The sequence below is a fragment of the Adiantum capillus-veneris genome, chromosome 23 (genome assembly GCF_014529385.1).
Source record: "Adiantum capillus-veneris isolate H3 chromosome 23, ASM1452938v2, whole genome shotgun sequence".
Taxonomy (NCBI): Eukaryota; Viridiplantae; Streptophyta; class Polypodiopsida; order Polypodiales; family Pteridaceae; genus Adiantum; species Adiantum capillus-veneris.
In genome coordinates this window covers 110551347-110569766 of record NC_140953.1, presented here as the reverse complement: position 1 = coordinate 110569766, position 18420 = coordinate 110551347, and the positions used below count along the sequence as shown (strand labels likewise).

Sequence of the window (18420 nt, the reverse complement as noted above, 5' to 3'; positions counted from 1 at the left end):
ACCTTGGTTTAGATTAGCCAAGGTGAAACAAGATTGAGGGTAGAATTAGGTTGTTCTTACCAAAGGTAAACAGGTTCTTACTATTCCTATGCTTGGGACGAAGCAAATTTCAGGCAAGGAGAGACCCATGTTTTCCCAATCGATTAACTTAGTAGATGAGGTTGAGGATGATGACAAGGAAGCGTTCTTGCAGGCTAATTCTACAATTGTACCAGTGTTTGAAGTGGATGTTGAGGGTATTTTGTAGAAGGATGAAGAATCTGAGTCTGAGGAAGAAGCACCTGTTTCAGGTCAGGAAATTCAGGGAGCTAAGGTATTAAGGATGATGGATCAGAGTGTGGCTTCTACATCTAAGGAGGTAATTCTACAGAAAGAACAGGAGGCTAAAGATATGGTGGAGAAGTTGTACAATAAAAGGTTTGGGCAATCCAAGAGAGTTGAACAGGATGAGTTGAAGGAGCTTAATTTGGGCACTGAAGAAGATCCTAAAATGGTGAAGGTCAGTGTACATGTGGATGGTCAATTTTTACAGGACTTATTGCAATTATTAGTTTAAGGATGTATTTTCTTGGGATTATTCTGATCTTAAAGGAATTGATCCTGATCTACGTCAACATCATATTAACCTCAAGGAGGATGCAGTACCTATTGTTCAACAAAGGTACAGAATGAACCCTAATTTTGCAGCTCAAGTAAAACAGGAAATTGACAAGTTATTAGTTGTTGGTTTATACAACCTATCCATGAGGTCACATGGTTGTCTCCTATTATTGTGGTTCCCAAAAATAATGGGAAAATCAGGGTTTGTGTGGACTACAGGAAATTAAATGCAACAACTATTATTGATCCTTTCCCTATGCCTTTTTGTGATGCTATTTTGGATGCATTAGCTAGACAGGAAATGTATAGTTTTTTGGATGGGTTTTCTGGGTATAACTAGATTCAGGTGGCTGACAAAGATAGGCACAAAATAGCTTTTATAACAGAATGGGGGGCTTATGCTTCTACTGTCATGAATTTTGGGCTAAAGAATGGTCCACCATCTTTCAATTACACAGCTTATAAGACTTTTGAGCCCTGCAAGATTTCATGAGGGTGTTTGTGGATGATTTTTCAGTGTTTGGAAAAAAGGACTTACATTTGCACCATTTAAGGTTATGCTTTGAAAGGTGTAGGATTTTCAGAATGTGTCTGAATCCTTACAAAAATGTGATTGCAGTAAAGAGTGGTATTCTATTGGGTCATGCGGTATCTCATCAGGGGATGTCCATTGATGATAAGAAGGTTGAAGTAATTCAGGCAGCAAAGGCTCCTACAAATGTTAAGGAGTTGGGTAGATTTGTTGGACGGGTTAAGTGGCATAGCAGGTATATCAGGTATTTAGCCAATGTGCTCATGACTTTTACTCATTTGACAAAGAAACATGTACCTTTTGTATGGTCTGATGTTCAGGAGAGATCCTTCCAACTATTGAAGAATATGATATCAGTTGCTCCTATTTTACAGGCTCCTGATTGGAATTTACCTTTCCATGTTTTTGTGGATGCTTCAGATGTGGCTGTTGGAGCTGTATTGATGGAAGAAGGTGTCAGGGGATGGTTCAGACCTGTATATTATGCTTCTCGTGTGTTAACCTCTGCTGAAAGAAACTATGCAGTGACTGAGAGGGAATTTTTGGGCATGGTGTATGCTTTGACCAAATTCAGGCATTACTTGTTGTGCAACAGGGTGATCTTTCATGTAGATCATAAGGCTTTGCTTTATTTAATAAAAAAACCATTGCTTACAGGAAGGTTAGCTAGATGGATGTTATTATTGCAAGAGTTTGATTTTGTTATTATTCATACACCAGGCAAGAAGCATGCTATTGCAGATTATTTAAGTCGGATTGAAACAGGTGAAAAGCCTACAGGTGTTATTGATGATTTGCCTGATGCTCAGTTGTTTGATGTTCAAACTGTCAATTCTAATTATTGGTATGATCAGATGTTAGTGTTTTTGATGGATGGCACAATGTCATCAGACTTTTCTACAGATCAGAGAAGAAAATTTGCACTAAAAAGTAGACCTTTCGTGGTTATTGCTAGAGCTTTATATAAGAAAGGAATTGATCAGGTCATTAGAAGATGTGTCCCTGATTTTGAACAATCAGTTGTTTTACAGGAAGCACATTTTGGGGCTGCTGGAGGAAATTTTTCTGGAGATATTACAGGAAAGAAAATTTTACAATCAGGATTATGGTGGCCCACTGTGTTGAAAGATGCTCACAACTATGCTAAGAGTTGTGTGGTGTGTCAGAAGATGGGTCAGCCTGATTCTACAGAGAGAATGAATGATCATCCTATTTTGCCTCTAGAACCTTTTCAGAAATGGGGTCTAGATTTTGTGGGACTAGTGAAGCCAACTACTAGCAGAGGATGCAAGTACATATTGGTGGCTACTGATTATTGTACTAAATGGGTGGAGGCTGTAGCATTAAAAGACAATACAACCGCTAGTGTGGCAAGGTTTCTTTATCATAATATCATGACTAGGTTTGGTTGTTGTGTGGAGTTAGTAAGTGACAGAGGATCTCATTTTTTGAATGCTGTTATTGCTGAACTTACTAAAATTCATATGATAATGCACAAAAAATCCACAGCTTATCATCCTCAGGCCAATGGTCAAGCAGAGAGTACTAACAAGATATTGAATAGGGTTTTGAAGAAGATTGTGCAGGACAATAAGAAGGATCGGGATGAGAAGTTAGATTCAGCTTTGTGGTCCTTTAGGACAGCTTTCAAAGTGACTACAAGTATGACTCCATTCAGGTTAGTTTATGGGCTTGAAGCAGTTGTCCCTATGGAGTTTGTGGTACCTAGTCTCAGAGTGAGTGCTGAGAAAATGACTCCCAAAATGTATCTTCAACATAGAAGCAGGTATTTGTTGTAGTTGGAAGAAGATAGACATGTCAGTTTTTATATAACTGAAATAATTCAGAGGAGGAGAATAGCTTGGGTAAATCAGAATATCAAGTTCAAAGTTTTTCAGGTGGGAGATTGGGTTATGCTTTATAACTCTAGATTGGGACCACATCCTGGCAAATTAACTTTAAGATACAAGGGACCATATCAGATTGTTGAGGATAAGGGTCAGGGTAATTTTATTATTGCTGATGTGTATGGGACAAGAGTGGATTCTCCAGTTAATGGTTTCAGATTAAAAAAGTTTTTTGGTAAACCATGTTAATGGTTTCAGATTCAAAAAGTTTGTTGGTAAACCACCTCATTTAGATTGGCCTACAGCAGCACTTGTTCAAGTAGATGAGTTCATGAATGAAGCAGTGTGCAGAGATACTGATACTCAGAAGGAGGATATTCAGAAGAATATTCAGGGGGACAATCAGGAGGATATTAAGGTCTTGGAAAATCAGGTGCAGTGTGGTAGAGATGTCGGAATTCGTAATATGTCTGATTTTTGGATCAGATTCATGGCGGTCGGATATTCTTTTATTATAGTTTTTCAATTTTTTATCGAAAAGCGTGATGATTGTCCACTAAGCTCTATTTTTAATGAGTACCTTGAAAAGAGCAAGGTGTAGTTAACTGACGTTTCCAGTGCGCGACTTCATATTCTAATTTGCCTATTTCATTCCTCGTCACGTTTTCTCTTCACATACTGTGTACGGACTGGTTCTCTTCCCTTGAGCCATTCTGCTCTTCAGTCCTCTACTCTCTTTCATCATTCTTTTGCATGCATGATGGGCAAACCAAAAGGGGGACCTGCTGCCCGATCAACGTTTGATGAAGAAGAACCAAGCAGTAAGAGGCTGAAGAGAAAGCAAGTATCCATGAGGATAGAGGTGAGCAGTCCTGAGCCTGAAGACCAATTTTTTGGAAAAGAAGAGCCTGACAGTCCACCGGCAATGACACCTATCAAGCTATATCAAAATTTGATGGAACCCTATGTGGATTTCAGAGTAGACCTCGACTGTTCTGCAGTGGTACATTCACTGTGGTTAAAGAAGATAGGATTATTTGATTTTGTTGTTTTGCCATGGCAAGAGTGGAAAGGAAATATGTATGCTAAGTCTCAAGTGGATATTGTCAGAGAGACAAAGGGTATGTTGTCTACCAATGTAGCTTTGAGTCCTCAATTGATTTCTGAGGTATTCAACCTTCCAATCAATGGAACTTCTCAGATTCCTAAGTGCTCTGATTTCTTGCTGAAGAAGGAGTTTGGAGCCAGAGAGGGTGGCAGAAATTATTACATGTTGAAGAATGTCAAAACTGTTAGAAGAGGGCAGCTGAAGTGGTATCTAGAGAAAATTTGTTTTCTGGTCAAATTTGATTATATGTCCAAGGAAAATTTTGCTCCTCTCTGTTTTGCTGAGCAAGGAGGAAGTGTTAATTGGGCTTACCTAGTTTATGAGAGGATCAATGGGGAGATTAATATGTCTGACAGGAGGAAAGTTTCTACAAACAGTAGGTTGTGTGTCTACTTGGCAGCCTTGTTTTCTTATGTGCAAAAGTTGGACAATGGTGATGTTTCTTTGACTAATTTAGGCAGGGTAGAAGAGTATACACATCCACAACCTAATATTCGTGGGGTGCAAGTACCTGCAGAGTTAATCAATGATCAAGTGAAGGCAGAAACTTATGTGTTCATGATTAAAGCAGGTTACAATTATAGTGAAGCTCTCAAAAGTGTGCATACTCCTGAAGTGGTGCACTCTTTGAAGGACATGGATATTTCAGAAAAGAAGCCTGATACAGTGCCATCAAATCAGGTCAAACTTGGCAAGGCTTTCACTTTGTCCAAGAAAAGAAAAGCAGAGGTGGAACCTAAAGTTAAAAAACTAAATTTTGATGAGTTGCCATCTCCAAAGACTTTCAAGCCAATAGATGCTCCAAACACTTTCAAGCCAACATATGCTGGAATGGAAGAAAAAATGCTTTTAGGTGTTATAGAGTTTATTCATCAACAACAACAAAATATGGAAATGCAGTTACAAACTATGGCTGATTCTAGTGTTTCAAAAATACTTTTGCATGATCAAACTGTCAATGCTAATGCCTTGCAGAAAGAGTTGGAGACTGTTAGACTTACACATCAGAAGGAAATTCAGGACCTGATGATGGAACATCAGAATGAGTTAGCCTAACAAAAGCTTTCTTTACAAATGTTTAAAGACTGGACAGGGGAGTTGGAAACAAAAGTACAATTAGAATTGCAACAGTTGGCCATTGTCAATAAAGAGTTGCAAGTGGAGAATTAGATTTTGAATCAGAGAATTAAACCTTTGGAGGAGTTGGAGAAACAAGTGTTGGGAGAAGAGGAAGTAGATGTCAATGGTGTTCTTATGTCTGAAGGGGACATGTCAGTCCTCAGGAAAAATTTGGAAACAAGTATGCAGGAAGTGTGGGCAACATTCAGAGAGGAGATGAGTTCCATTATCAAGCATCCTTATGAGAAGATTATATCAGGGTTTGTCAGTAAAACCATTAAATTGATTTACTAAAGGAGATGGAACAGTTAAAGAAAGACAGAGATTTGTACAAAAAACAGGTTCAGGATTACAAAGGAAAGAGTATTGCAAAATCTGCATTTGCTGAGAAGAAGGTATCAGTTGATCCAATTTCAATGGATATAGGTACTGGTGAAGGTTTGTCTGAAATTCAGAGATCAGAAGAGCAGGAGATTACTATTGTGCTAGATGATGCAGTAGTTGTTGGTGTTACTGTTGGATCAATGACAGTGGCTGAACCTATTATGCTTGTTCCAGATTACTTGTCAAATTTTGATGTAGTTCCCAATGAACCCAATGTTTGAAATGTTGTAATCATGGAATTTTTTGTTTGACTTGGTCTTTACTAATCAAGGGATGTGTGGATCCGAGTCGGATTTTGTAAAATCCACCATCGGGGCGTGCCATGTGTTGAAGGGTAAATACAAAGTCGGATATGTAGTCGGATATCAGATGTGTTGTCTGATTGTTAGTAGCTAGTCGGATATTGTAAGCCTGATCGGATGTTGTTACTGTATGCCAAGAATGAGACAGTTATAACTGAATTTAGGCCGCAACTTTATATTGGGGATTGGGGAACTTTGGGAGGACGGGATTGTACTGAGTCTTGTTTTGGAGAACTTGTATTAGGCATTTCTTGATATACAACTTCTGATGTTTGTCTGAGTTCTTGCTCTCTCATCATATCTCTAATTTTTCCTACTTTTGTTACACACACACACAGTACGGCTTAGCTCTGAATTTATATGAATCCAATCTCTTGGTGATTATTTATTGTATGTGTGATTAACCAACAACATGGGGTCAGAGATCCCCTTCACATTCCATGAAACTATTCTCATCGATCAGGTTTTTTCTTCCCCTTGCTCTGTTGAGATCTTGTGGGAGTTCTAGCAACTGCCTCATGAGACCTCTTGTTGACTTTCTCGATTTCCATAGGCTCTGGAGGGAGGTTAGCATTGACTTCTTGCAATGGTACTTTGGAGACCTGGTTGAGATCAAGCTTTTGGTTCCTGAGTTCCACCTGCAACTGGTTTGGTTCTTCTCTTTCTTCTACCAATATATCCTGAGGGGTGGCATCAATTTCTTTACTGTCCAATTCTGACTCAGATTCGGGGACATCAGAGTCTACCCACTTGGGAATCTCAGCAAGTAGAGCAAATCTGTTATGATTCCTCTGCTTATGCATGTTGGCCTCCTTCCTCGTGTCACTGCCATTCCTGTGGGGGCTAGATGAGGAAGGGGAAGGGGTAGTACTTGCCCATTGGTTTTTTCGTTTTGGGGTTTCCTCCTTGTCAGAGGAAGTCTTCTACTCTTGGGGGATTGGGGCTGGCAGGAACCTTATCAGACACTCCCTTATGAAATGTCCAGAACCTCCGCAGTGAAAACATGCATTTGGCAGGTGTTTGAAGACAATTGGTTGCTCCATAGTATCACCCTCGTCTGTAGAAATTATTATGGACTCTGGCAAAGGCTTCGATAGATCCATCTCGATCAACATTTGCGAGTGCCATGAAGGATTAAAGTCCCTCTGAGGTTTTCCTCCTAGAACCCTTCGTAGCCTTTCTCCTATCATCCTAAGGTGATGGTGGAAGTGACGGGGAAAGTTAGGAAGCTCTACCCAGACCGGGTGATTCTCTAGGGCTGATATATTAGGGTTGAAGTTTTTTGACCATTTGAACAGACACAGTGGGGAAGCTCTTATGACCCAGTGGCCCGTACTAAGGGTATCAAAGGCCATTTCAGTGGATTTGAACATAAATAGGTAGTGATTTTTTGGTAGGGCTTGAATGCTTTCAACCTCCCACCCTCGACTACCCCACTGGTTCCTCACCCAAGCTCTCAACACCTTAGTTGGGGGACGGGGTCCAACAAGGAGGCCTATGAGGGCCCTGGTCTCTAGATCCTTCTCAATATTTTTCACCTGAGTAGCAGGCAGAATAACCATGGGCTTACCTCGAGGGTCAAGTCCTGAGTTGTCTGCATCCACTCTTTGGCTGTATCCGCTGAGAAAGCTTGGTGTACCATCGAGGGTGGACCAAGCGAGGCCCTCCAGAGGAGGGTACATATGTGGGCTTTCTGGTGGAGAGGGAGCGACCATTGCAAAGGCATCTCCTTTTTGCTTGAGAGCTTCCTGTAGATGCAATGCTATGTCTTGCGGTAGATTCTGAAAGAGCTGCTCGGAAAAGAGACTCAAGGGGCTAGCTTGGAACACAGGGTCCAGATTTTTACTGAGTAGTGTCCTGTGAGGCAGCGGATTGGAGGACCTCCACACATTCTCATGTGATGAGCAGACAAAGTGGGGGGATGATGAGGTGCTATTGGGGGGTGTAAGACATGATTGACATGACTGTGGCAGACCTAGGTTACCATCACAGTTATCCCTGGTTTGCTCTCGATCCATTTACTATTTTAAAATTGAAATAACATTTAATGTAAGTCTCAATCGTCACTGAAAACATTGAAAGTATGCCTAACCCAACTCAACTCTAAGGATTCTTTTAGAAAGCAAAAAGAGAGAAGGGAAAAGAGGAGGGAAGCGGTTTCAAAAAAGGAGGTTTTTTCTTTTGCTTTGGGTAAGAAGAAAAGGGAAAGAGAAGAAGGGGACTTCGTATGCTCAATGATCGAAGGCGGGTAGGAAGGCAGGTCATCATGAAGCAACTCAGGAGGGTGAGTGTCCTATTGAAGGGAGAGCCAATGAGAGCTATCAAGACGTGGAACTATTGTGAGAGCAAAGTCTTTTTGGGCTAGAGGAGAGAGAAGTAGGAGGTTTTTTGTTCGCTCGATGGTCAACATCGGTACACGATGGTGAAACATTGTCTGTGAAGCGGCTCGAAAAAGCAAGCATGCCTTGCACAAAAAGAGCCAGCGAGGGGCTTCCAAGAGAAAAAGTTTCTACCAAAGTGAAGCCAATGGTGGGTTTTTGCGTTGAGGTGTGTGCCGACAGATTCGAGTTGCGAGGGAGGTGTGTGTCCCTGTGTACAAAGCAGTGATGGCCATGACGTAGTCTAGAGCACGATTTATTTGTACATGGTGTTTTCTTTGAAGGAGAAGCCATCATTGCCAATTTTGGCATGGCCTCTCCCCCCTTCCCCCTTTCCTCTTTGCTCGTCTCCAGGGTGTGTGGTGTTGGTGTGTGTGAGCGTATGCGCCCCTCGGGCCCGTTGTGTGTGAGAGAGAAAGAGAGAGAGGTGTTCAATTGTGGAAGAGCTAGCAGCGGGAAAGATCGGTGTGATCGCTCGTTGTCTATCAACTGTGGAGGTTGTGTATGAGTTGGGCAAAGTGTAGGCGAGGCCCTGCTAGTGTGAGTTGTTTTTTTTTAAAGGTGTTTTTGAGAGGACATGGGTGTTCTGAATACCCTGAGCTATATAGGGGCCATTTCATGCGTGTCGGGTGTGTTCCCCATTCCCCCTCTCCATCTTCTGGTGCCCCCACAAAGGAGCACACTCAGTTGCTCCTTGGTGATGTGTTTGTAAGCAAAAATGTGGCAGAGTGTTGGTCTGATTTTCAGTGGCAAAGAGGCTGCAGATGAATGGATCTTAGATATTGAGTTGTTTATGCTTTCATTGCACATGTGGAATGATAAAGAAAATCTGCAGACAGTGCCGCTGGTGCTGCGAGATAAAGCAAAGGCATGGTCTAGAAGCTACGGATAAGCAAATCAATTGGGTTGGTTTTTGAGAGCACTTTCTGTTCCGGTTTTCCAAAGTGGTGTCGGCTACTGAAGCGGATGCAAAGATCAAAGGGTTGACGCAAGAAGTAAGTGAAACTTTTGATGCTTTTGTTGAAAAGTTTGAAGCAAGCTGAAAGAATTTAGTGGCTGTCATTGGAGTGGTCAATGCAGATGGTTTTAAGCTAGAGAATCTACCACGACAGCACAAATAACCACTTCAAAACAGTTCACAATTCACAATTGATTCCCGATGGAGTTCCATGCCTAGAGATATTGGCCCCAAAGACTGGCGCCCCTTTCAATATTTCTTTTTGTATTAATCTGTCTTCAAAGTTCAAGAGTGGGGGTGGGCGCTCACACTCAGTCTCTACATCCAGATTCTTTGAGTTGTGAGTGGCCTACCCACTTATTTAAAGAGTACAAGGGATGCCAAAAGCAGAGCCCCAAAAGCTACCAAAAAAAGCTTCCTATAAAAAGCTGCCCTAAGAATAGGCTTCCAATTTTAAAGCTTCTTAAAAATTTTAATCTCTTTCTCTCTTTTGCAATTTGTTTTGCATAGAGAAAGCAAAAGAAAGAGCTCTCTCTCTCTCTCTCTCAGATCGCATAGCCAAAAAGCTACCAAAAATAAAAAAGCAAACTTGCTGCAGCTTCATATCTCTGCAGATTCTGCCGTGATTCCTGTGCTGCCACGTCAGTAGGTGTACGGAATTTCCATGTTCCACGGGCCTGCTCACCGATTCTGTTGCCCCATTTTGTGACAGTATTGAATGCTCAAAAACCCCTTGGCTATAAATACAAACAAAAGGATGGTTGGAGGGTTTCATAAAGAAAAGTAAATGAGCTTCAAGAGTTAAGGAATGCAAGATGTTTTATGTTTTAGTGAGAACAAAAGATTCAAAGGACCAGTAGCGCCTGGCGCCGTTGCTCAAGGGCTTTTCTTAGCAAGTGGGGAAAAAAGAGAGAAGGATTAGAGGAGGGCAGCGGTTTCGAAAAAGGAGGTTTTTGGCTTTCTAAAAGACATCCTTAGTGTTGTGTTGGTTTTGGGAGACTTTCATTGTTTTCAGTGCATGATGGAGACTTACCTTTTATTTCAAATTATTCCATGTCTTTACATTCTATTGTTTTAGAATGCTAAAGTGAAGCTTCACCTTGCATAATTTTAGTAAATTTTACACACATTTGTTTTCTTGGCTTTTTAAAAGAAGCCTTAGTGTTGAGTTGGGTTAAGCATACTTTCATTGTTTTCAGTGCCATGATAGAGACTTACCTTAAATGTTATTTTCATTTAAAAAAATATTAAATGAATCTTTATATTTCACCTTTCATTTCACATCCTTACACTGCTTGATTTCACTTGCATTCTATTCTTTTAGAATGCTAAAGTGAAGCTTTACCTTGTATAATTCTAATAAATTTTATACACACATATATATATTTGTTTATTTTACACATACACATACACACACGTGCACACACGCACACACGCACACACACACACACACACACTAACTAAATGAGCAAACCTTGGTAAAGGGAATAAAAAATTGGTGAAATATGTGAGAGCTTAGTTCAAAAATCTTGCAAATTCAAAAATTCGACTATTATTTCTGGTTTGCTACTTTGCAAGGAGGAAACTCAGTCCCTTAATAAAAGAGATACTCTTGAACAATGCTTTACCTAATATAATTCTAGTTAAACTCAACCTTATGATTTTATCATTTTCTTATTGTTTTACAAATCCATCATGACCCTTTCACTTGTTTTGCATTATATTGTTTTAGAATGCTAAAGTGAAGCTTCACCTTGCATAATTCTTAGTAAACTCCACACACACACACACACACACGTATATTAATTACTTATTTTTATTTCACAACTTCACATGGATTTACATTTCTTGTACTTTATAGCTTGATTCCAATTAGTGTTAACGTTCAAGAAAGTCTCTTCTATTAAGCGGTTGCTAATCGAGTTTCCTCCTTACAAAGACAAAAACCAAAAATACTAGCATATACTTTGAGATTTGTAATATTTTTGGACGACTTTCTCACATATTTCATTGGTTTTTTTTCCGTTTACCATGGTTTGCAGCTAGCTAGTCTCGATTTTCAATTGGCTCAAGACTAAGCTGAGGCAATCCTTTCCCAAATACTAATACCAGTTTAATTCAACCTAACAATTTTATCACTTTCTTATTGTTTTTGAAAGCCATCATGACCCTTTCACTTGTTTCTTTGGCTTTGGGTAAGAATAAAAGGGAGAGAGAAGAAGGGGTCTTTGTACGCTCGATGATTGAAGGTGGGTGGGAAGGCAGATCGCTTGGGAGGGCGAGTGTCCTATTGAAGGGAGAGTCAACGAGAGCGGTCAAGACATGAAAGTGCTATGAGAGCGAAGTCTTTTTGGGTTGGAGGAGAGAGAAGCAGGAGGTTTTTTGTGCACTCGGCGGTCAATGTTGGCACGTGATGGTGAAGCATTATCCAGAAGTGGCTCAGAAGAGCAAGCACGCCTGCAAAAGAAGGAGCCAACAAGGGCTTCCAAGAGCAAAAGCTGTAGCCAAAGTGAAGCCAACGACAGATTTTCATGTCGAGGTGTGTGCTGACGAATTCAAGTTGCGAGCAGGTGTGTGCCCCTCTATACAAAGCGATGATGGCCATGGCACAATCTAGAGCACGGTTTATGGAGTTTGTACATGGTGTTTTTTTTTAAGGAGAAGCTGTCATTGCCGATTTTGGCATCACCTCTCTCCCCTTCCCACCTTTTCTCTTTGCTCGTCTCCAGGGTGTGTGGTGCCGGTGTGTATGAGAGTGTGCGCCCCCCGGGCCCACTGTGTGTGTAAGAGAGAAAGAGAGAGAGGTGTTTAGTTGTGGAAGAGCTGGAAGCGTGCAAGATTGGTGTGATCATTGTCTAGCAACTGTGGAGGTCGTGTGCTATTGGGCAAAGTGCAAATGAAGCCCTACTAGTGTGAGTTGTTTTTTTTAAAGGTGTTTTCGAGAGGACAGGGGTGCTGTGAATACCCTGAGCTATATAGGGGCCATTGTGTGCATGTTGGGTGTGTTCCCAATTCCCTCTCTAACAGTCAATTAAGATCTAAAAATGAAGAGATTTTGAGAGCTTAATGGCCAAATCAAAGGATACGTGATTTTTATGTTTACAAGCTCTATATAATGCCCTCAAGAAACGCTTCACACACACACACACACACAAGTTGCTCAAATTGATGATGGCTTTAATGAAAGTTATATAATGCCCTCAAGAAACACTTCACACACACACACACACACACACACACACACACACACACACACACACACACGCGCGCGCACGTGCTTCACACACACACAAGTTGCTCAAATTGATGATGGCTTTAATGAAAGTTATGATACAATGAAGTGAGCTAAAAAAGAGCACAAAGAAGCACAACATTTGAAAATTTCACACATGCACACAATTATTAGAATGCCACTAATCAAAAGCTCACTAATTAAGAAGGGTAGTGGCTCATTGGTATTGCCAAGAACATGTCGAAGCTTAACTAGTGATGCTAATGATTAGGGAGAGGGATAAAGGGAGAATTTAGTTAAGCCCGGGTGGAAATTATCGGCTTTGATACCACTTGTTGGGTTAGTTGATGCGGAAGCGTACCCCCTAATTGCCAATGGTTAGCATTAGGCTATGTTGGATCAAGCCTTAGCTTAACCATGGTGTTAGAGTTAAGGTTAGAGATATGGAGATTAGGGTTAGGTTACACCAATTGCAAGATCATAAAGGGAGATAATATCAACACAATGCTAGTAGCTACTATCGAGACAATGATAGTAGCCATTAGGAAAAGTTTGGACTAAAAAATAAGCCTTGTAAGAAATTCCAGGTCAGCTTAAAGAGAGATAATAAAAAGTCCCTAATTTCATTTTTGATATTCACTTTCAAAAAAACTCGAATATCAGATTTGGGGGGTACGTTTATTAAAACTCTCAAAAAGTGTTCAGACAATGATAACATACGATGGCTCCGAATTGAACGCCGATTATCTCAATCTTTTGGATTTTTCAAAACTAAGATTTGGCGCTCAACGAGGTGCATTGAATGTTATTCTTCTCCTCGGTTTCGCATCTCTCTTGCTTTTCGCCTGCGTGCAGTCTCTTCCCTTGAGCTCTCTTCCATTTGCTCCACTCTTGCGCTCTCCTTTGTTTTGATCTTTCTCATTCACCAAGTCGTCTCAATGTCATTATCATCTTCACACAAAACTCAGATGAGGAGTCAAAACAATGTGTATCATATGCATATCAAACTGTCCAGAGAATACGAGCCCCTCCACAAGAAGAATAAGCGAGGCATCCTTTCCGAAGCTTCAAAAGAGAACTTCAGATTTCAAGGTAAAAAAAGCGTCGACAGATCTTTGGGTGGATGGCAGGATATATCCTGAGCATCCTATCACCAACTCAACTCCACCGTTCAGAAACATAACGTCATTGTTGAACTATGTAGGAGAAGGTTATTCTAGTTTATATGGCTACACCAAGAATTTGGCGGCCAGAAGTGATATTCTTAAGCTTGAGAGAGACCTTGCACACAAAGAAAACTTTTTCTTCAAGCAAACTATGACAGAGTGCGCTTAGCAACTAAAAGGCAAAGACGAAAGCATCACGCAGCTCACGCAGTGATCCGAGCCTATCACAAATTTTTGTTTATTATATTTTGTTGGTTTTCCTTGCTTCTAGAGGTTTACAATAAAAGAAAGAGTGAGAACAACCTCTTGGAAAAATTTAAAAAAAATGATTTGATAGGAATTTTTTCTTGACTAGTTCACCGGAGGTGAAAGGTAGAGGGAGAACCTAGTGGTAAAGGGAAGGGAAAATATGTAAATGTGAAAAGAAAAGATATGATGTGGTTGTGGAGCCATGCACCCATGATTCAAGGGTCATGAGTGGCTCATATCATCATGGCTTTGGAGCCATATGATGATTCAAACAAATGGGACCCAAGTGGAAGACTTGGTAAAGGAAGGAACCAGACACATGATTTTGCTGAATTTTTAAAAAATACTTCCACTCCGATCCAAGAAAAGTTGTCTTCATTAAAGTTGTAGCTGATGAGCTGGAGATTCTGGCCATATTTTTTTTATAATTTTTGCATCTACGGTCTAGGAGATATGGCCAAAATGGTAGACGCCAATTTTTCAACTGTGGTGGAGACCACCCCCTCTACCTTTACACACACACCCTTCCTTTTCCACATTGAGACCTTCTCTAAAAATCAGCCATTAGTCTTCTCACCCTCCTCTCCTTCCTCCTCTCTCTCAAGCTCAAAAACCCATCAAAATTCCTCTTCTAATCACCTCTCAAGTCATGCTTAATCTTGTTGTAATTCATAAGTTCTCATTCAACCCCTTTCTATTATTACTAGATATGTATTGATTTTATGTAGATTCTTTACATTTTAAAATAAGGAAGCTCTTGGACTCAAGCTATGGAGGAAGGAGTGAAGACAACACAAGTGATGATGGAGCTAATTGGTCAACAAATCACTTGGAAGGAGCTTCTTCATTGGTTGAATGTCCCTAATCAAGCTTCTTTTGTACAAATTACACTTGGATCTTAACCTCACTCCTAATCACTCTCTTTCCTATATAAAGAGGCCTTCCCCTTTGTAATTTCAAGCCTCCCTCAGCCCCATTGAGTCTTTGTATCACTCACCATGAGCCCATAAGCTCATTCATTCACTCTATTCTTGCACATTCTAAAGTGCAAATTGTTTCATGCTAGTAACCTCTCCTTCTTTTACTTATGTTAATTAAGAGAAATCTTCTATATATGTGTGAGAGTGCTTGATGTGATCTTGGCTAATCCTTGAGTGGTTGTTTGGAAATCTACATGCTATTTGTATTGGGAGTGTTTGAAGTCATCCATTCCTTGTACACACACTAAGGTTAATGCTTCATTCATAGTGATCTCTCTCTCTCTCTCTCTCTCTCTCTCTCTCTCTCTCTCTCTCTCTCTCTCTCTCTTTGTGTAGCGGTCCTAGCCCACGCTTCCAAGACTAGGTGGTGCCCTTATCTCATTTCCCTTGTGGAGCAATGGAGTTTGTTTTGGTGTAGAGGCCGCCATTCCAAATTTCCTTTGCCATAAATTGGTGCCCCCACTGAGGAGTTCTCAAGCAGCGCTCTGTCAATCCTATGAAGGAAGATCCATCAAATTCTCCGAGACTTCCACTATGGTCTCCCTAAGAAGCTCGAGAAAAGAAGCGTCTTTATCGACAAACGGCACGTATGCGGATAAAGAGAGTTAACTACACACACCCTTCTTTGCTTCAAGGAAAATCTTGTAGCCATCAAGTCCCTAGGTCAAAAAATTGTGTTGAGTGCTTTGTGGCTAGTGTGAAGACACTTCCTTTGAAGCCTCGACTTCAGGTGGTGAAAGCACTCTCAATCTCGGGTATTAACAAGTTTTTGGAGGGGGAGCTACACATCAATGGGGTGCGGTATTGGCAAGAGGCTACATATGGTGATGCACTCCAACTACTACTAGCAAGAAGGCTCAAGGTGGTTGAGAGGGTAGCCATCGAACCCTATGAACTCTACAAAGCTGAAGATGGTCACACCAAAGCTAGGCTAATCACTGGTGAGCAAATTCTTCGCATCTCTCAAATGGTGGGATCCAAGAGAGCTCAACTTCAATGAAGTGCTTCATGGAAGTTTGTATTTAATGCACCAATGAATAATCCCATTTTCTACAACTTTCAATCAGTTCAGAATGTTAGGGTGAATGTGCACATTGATAGAAAGATTTTTTTCCAACAAAGATTGGTCTTCTATTTTGGAGCTGAGAGGTTGAGAGAGATATTGTTGTCCCCTGACCCTATAATATTTCCTATTTTGGAGTATAATGTATCTTTTGATGTTCACATCTTCATCTTGCTTTAAGCATACTCCATGAATCATAGGGATTTATATGGACCTTTCCAACCCCTTGCTAGACAAACTGTGCATATAATAGCTAGCACAAAGCTTAGGTTCCAAAACATCATAAGGAACTTACTAGGCCCTCGTTGTCTAGCTGAGATTAATGCATCTATCAATCCATTTATTCTACCCTTAATAAGATATGATTTGGGCCTAGACGTTTTCATCTTTGTGCTGTATTGAGACGAAGGCAACCCATTTTTATGATGGCTTTCCCAAAATTTTTTGGGCGTAGTGGGGAAAATGCTGGGGATTTTTTGGATAACTTGGAGATGACTTTCCTTGTCTCTGGGAGGGATGACGAAGCATTGAAATTGAGAGCTTTTCCTTTGGTGCTCAAAGAAGAAGCTAGGGTATGGTTCCAGGCTCTAGATCCAACCCAAAGAATTGATTGGGAGGGATTGAAGGCGGCTTTCCTACGAAGATTTCAACGAGCCAATTCGGCATAAGAATTATGGCAACGGCTTCTGGCCCTTCATCAAGTTGACCCTCATGGTTATGCAACCTATGAGGAAGGTTTTCTGAAACTTTGGGGGCAATGATCAGACTCACTAAACCCTGGTGAGCGAGCTCCCAATTGCCTCCAAAAGGATCGATTTATCTCAGGTTTGTACCCCTTGCTAAGGGAGAAGGTAAAGAGCAAATTTCCAAATGCTTTTGAAGATGCCTTAAGAATTGCTAGGGAAAAGAATAGAAAGATTCTCTATCAAGCCCAAGCTGGCCAGCTAGCTTTGGGAGGCAATATCACAACTATGGAAGCTTCTCACATACCTCCAAATGTGCCTAATGCACCAGACCTCAATAGAGGTCAACAAGAAGATATGCTCCAACAAATAAACAAGGGGTTGAGAGTAAATCTTGTGCAGGGTGCAAGAAGGCCTATTGAGGGAAATGGTGGGAATCGGCCACCAATGCGACGTCAAGCAAGGGAAATGTTGTGTTACAATTGTGGGGAAAATGGCCACGGCATGTATAATTGCCCTCATCCCAGAAGATATGACTACCCTGTCAGAGATCCTTGACAACAAGTAAGTCCTCCCCGTGCTAGAGCTCAAGCACAAGAGCAACCGCAACCTCAAATTTTGCAGCCACCTCGTGCTCAAGCTCAAGCCCCTGCTACTCAACCAAATGTGAGCATCATAAGGATGGAGGAGGTCCTCAAGGGCAGAAGCAACCAGGAAGAAATAGCTAAAGGGAAGATGAAGATAGATGAAGTGGCTATAATGCCTATCAAACGTGTGCGTGTCCAAGATGAAGTAGGTAAAGAAACAAGCAAGGATGCAAGCAATGAAGCAAGTACATCTCGGGAAACTAAAGATGAAGCCAAGAAGAGAAAGACCCATACTAGGTCTCAAATTGACATCTCTGATTTCCCTATGGGATCTCGGACACAACCTTATGACTTGACAGCTGATGTGAGTTCTCAAGGACCAAAGATTACTTGGCCACAACTACTTCATATCTCCCCAAAGCTTCGACGACAATGGTCAAAAATGGTGAGCACGAGGGCAAAGCGAAGTAAGCTAGTAAGTGTAATCAAAGCATATGGTCTCAAGGATATAGTGCCTTTGGTGGAGGCTCAAATCAAGGGATAACGGATTCCAAAAACTTACATTGACAGTGGAGCAGAGGTTTGTGTCATGACAGAAAAGCTAATGCATCAATTGGGTTTAGAGGTAATGGAATCATTAAACTTTAGGGCAAAAATGGCCAATAATGTCTCTGTCACTTGTGTGGGTGTAGTGAAAGCTTTGAGAGTTTCTATTTTTGGAATCACTACAGAGGTTGATGCTTATGTGATGCCAGTAAAGGGAGAAGGATACCCCCTTATTTTAGGACGACCTTGGCTCATGGGTATAGGAGCTAGGCAAGATTGGGCAACAGGAGACTTGGAGTTGAGGCCTCGCATGGGTGGCCATAGTTGAAAGGTGGTTTATAACCTAAAGAATGGGCGACAAGAGAACCTTGAACTAGAGACGTCAGCTGATGAGTGGAGCTCAAGTGGATGCTCCTCATCTATGGACGAGGAAGAGAGTTCAAGTGAAGAGAGTGATAGCACTCTCGAAGTCATGGGCGTCACCATAAAGGAAACTACCTCATCAGAAGACAACCCAAGGATCCAAATGGAGAATGTGTGGGATGCCAGCCTAGAGGAGATGTTATCCAAGGATATAAAGGAAGAAGAAAAGGAGGGTTATGTAAATGTTCTCAAGAAGCATGCATCATTGTTTATTTCTGATTACACTCACATTACAGGTGTCACTGCAGTGAAGCATCATATCC

General features: G+C 41.1%; 1 pseudogene; it reads left to right on the top strand.

The window, feature by feature from the left end:
- Positions 1-4918: 4918 nt before the first annotated feature.
- LOC147428363 (uncharacterized) lies at positions 4919-5811 on the top strand (annotated as a pseudogene).
- The last annotated feature ends 12609 nt before the right edge of the window (positions 5812-18420 follow it).